This window comes from Oncorhynchus nerka, linkage group LG4 (assembly GCF_034236695.1).
Source record: "Oncorhynchus nerka isolate Pitt River linkage group LG4, Oner_Uvic_2.0, whole genome shotgun sequence".
Classification (NCBI taxonomy): domain Eukaryota; kingdom Metazoa; phylum Chordata; class Actinopteri; order Salmoniformes; family Salmonidae; genus Oncorhynchus; species Oncorhynchus nerka.
The window spans coordinates 98,489,108-98,492,473 of NC_088399.1; positions in this window are offsets into that span (position 1 = coordinate 98,489,108).

Consider the following 3,366-nt stretch of genomic DNA (forward strand, 5'->3'; position numbering starts at 1 on the left):
ACACACACACACACACACAGCTCTGCCACCCCCCCACCAGACCGGTTTGTCAACCTCTTGTTGAAAGCACAGACAGACATATTACAAGGCATTAAGAGGGAGAGAGGAAGTGAGGGAGGGAGGGAGGGAGGGAGGAAGGGGTAGCATACCGTCAGAGAGGAGGAGGAGGAGGAGGAGGGAGTAGAATACCATCAGAGAGAGAGGAGGAGGAGGAGGAGGGTGTAGCATACCATCAGAGAGAGAGGAGGGGGAGGAGGAGAAGGAGGAGAAGGGAGTAGCATACCATCAGAGAGAGAGGAGGCGGAGGAGGGGGAGGAGGAGGGGGTGGGAATAGCATACCATCAGAGAGAGAGGAGGAGGAGGGAGTAGCATACCGTCAGAGAGAGAGGAGGAGGAGGGAGTAGCATACCATCAGAGAGAGAGGAGGAGGAAGGAGTAGCATACCATCAGAGAGAGCGGAGGAGGAGGGAGTAGCATACCATCAGAGAGAGAGGAGGAGGAGGAGGGTGAGGAGGAGGAGGAGAAGGTAGTAGCATACCATCAGAGAGAGAGGAGGAGGAGGAGGAGGAGGAGAAGGGAGTAGCATACAATCAGAGAGAGAGGAGAAGGGGGAGGAGGAGGAGGGAGTAGCATACCATCAGAGAGAGAGGAGGAGGAGGAGGAGGAGGGAGTAGCATACCATCAGAGAGAGAGGAGGAGAAGGAGGAGGAGGGAGTAGCATACCATGAGAGAGAGAGGAGGGGGAGGAGGAGGAGGAGAAGGGAGTAGCATACCATCAGAGAGAGAGGAGGAGGAGGAGGAGGAGGAGGGAGTAGCATACCATCAGAGAGAGAGGAGGAGGAGGAGGGTGTAGCATGCCATCAGAGAGGGAGGAGGAGGAGGAGGAGGGAGTAGCATACCATCAGAGAGAGGAGGAGGAGGAGGAGGGAGTAGCATACCATCAGAGAGAGAGGAGGAGGAAGAGGAGGAGGAGGAGGAGGAGGAGTGGGAGGAGGAGGGGAGGGAGTAGCATACTATCAGAGAGAGAGGAGGAGGAGGAGGAGGGAGTAGCATACCATCAGAGAGAGAGGAGGTGGAGGAGGAGGAGGGGGAGTAGCATACCATCTGAGAGAGAGGTGGAGGAGGGGGAGGAGGAGGAGGGAGTAGCAAACCATCAGAGAGAGGAGGAGGAGGAGGAGGGAGTACCATACCAACAGAGAGAGAGGAGTAGGAGGAGCAGGGGGTAGCATACCATCAGAGAGAGAGGAGGATGAGGAGGAGGAGGGGAGGGAGGGAGTAGCATACCATCAGAGAGAGGAGGAGGAGGAGGGAGTAGCATACCATCAGAGATAGAGGAGAAGGAGGAGGAGGAGGATGAGGAGGGGAGGGAGTAGCATACCATCAGAGAGAGAGGAGGAGGAGGAGGGGAGGGAGTAGCATACCATCAGAGAGAGGAGGAGGAGGAGGAGGGGAGGGAGTAGCATACCATCAGAGAGAGGAGGAGGAGGGAGTAGCATACCATCAGAGAGGAGGAGGAGGAGGAGGAGGAGGGTGTAGCATACCATCAGAGAGAGGAGGAGGAGGAGGAGGGGAGGGAGTAGCATACCATCAGAGAGAGAGGAGGAGGAGGAGGAGGAGGGTGTAGCATACCATCAGAGAGAGGAGGAGGAGGAGGAGGGGAGGGAGTAGCATACCATCAGAGAGAGGAGGAGGAGGGAGTAGCATACCATCAGAGAGGAGGAGGAGGAGGAGGAGGAGAAGGAGGAGGAGGAGGGAGTAGCATACCAACAGAGAGAGAGGAGTAGGAGGAGCAGGGGGTAGCATACCATCAGAGAGAGAGGAGGATGAGGAGGAGGAGGGGAGGGAGGGAGTAGCATACCATCAGAGAGAGGAGGAGGAGGAGGGAGTAGCATACCATCAGAGATAGAGGAGGAGGAGGGGGAGGAGGAGGAGGGAGTTGCATACCATCAGAGAGAGAGGAGAAGGAGGAGGAGGAGGATGAGGAGGAGGGAGTAGCATACCATCAGAGAGAGAGAGGAGGAGGAGGAGGGGAGGGAGTAGCATACCATCAGAGAGAGAGGAGGAGGAGGAGGAGGAGGGTGTAGCATACCATCAGAGAGAGGAGGAGGAGGAGGAGGGGAGGGAGTAGCATACCATCAGAGAGAGGAGGAGGAGGGAGTAGCATACCATCAGAGAGGAGGAGGAGGAGGAGGAGGAGGGTGTAGCATACCATCAGAGAGAGGAGGAGGAGGAGGAGGAGGGTGTAGCATACCATCAGAGAGAGGAGGAGGAGGAGGAGGGGAGGGAGTAGCATACCATCAGAGAGAGGAGGAGGAGGGAGTAGCATACCATCAGAGAAGAGGAGGAGGAGGAGGAGGAGGATGGAGTAGCATACCATCAGAGAGAGAGGAAGGGGAGGAGGAGAAGGAGGAGAAGGGAGTAGCATACCATCAGAGAGAGAGGAGGAGGGGGAGGAGGAGGAGGAGGAGGAGGGAGTAGCATACCATCAGAGAGAGAGGAGGAGGAGGAGGGGGGGGAGGGGAGGGAGTAGCATACCATCAGAGAGAGGAGGAGGAGGAGGGAGTAGCATACCATCAGAGATAGAGGAGGAGGAGGGGAGGAGGAGGAGGGAGTAGCATACCATCAGAGAGAGAGGAGAAGGAGGAGGAGGGAGTAGCATACCATCAGAGAGAGGGGAGGAGGAGGAGGGGAGGGAGTAGCATACCATCAGAGAGAGAGGAGAAGGAGGAGGAGGGAGTAGCATACCATCAGAGAGAGAGGAGGAGGAGGAGGAGGAGGGGAGGAGGAGGAGGAGGGAGTAGCATACCATCAGAGAGAGAGAGGATAGGGAGGAGGAGGAGGAGGAGGAGGAGGAGGAGGAGGAAGGAGTAGCATACCATCAGAGAGAGAGAGAGGAGGAGGGAGTAGCATACCATCAGAGAGAGGAGGAGGAGGAGGAGGAGGAGGAGGAGGAGGGAGAAGCATACCATCAGAGAGAGGAGGAGGAGGAGGAGGAGGGAGTAGCATACCATCAGAGAGAGAGAGGAGGAGGAGGGAGTAGCATACCATCAGAGAGAGGAGGAGGAGGAGGAGGAGGAGGAGGAGGGAGTAGCATACCATCAGAGAGAGGAGGAGGAGGAGGAGGAGGGAGTAGCATACCATCAGAGAGAGAGAGGAGGAGGAGGGAGTAGCATACCATCAGAGAGAGGAGGAGGAGGAGGAGGAGGAGGAGGAGGAGGGAGTAGCATACCATCAGAGATAGAGGAGGAGGAGAAGGAGGAGGAGGAGGGAGTAGCATACCATCAGAGAGAGAGAGGAGGAGGAGGCAGTAGCATACCATCAGAGAGAGGAGGAGGAGGAGGAGAAGGAGGAGGAGGAGGGAGTAGC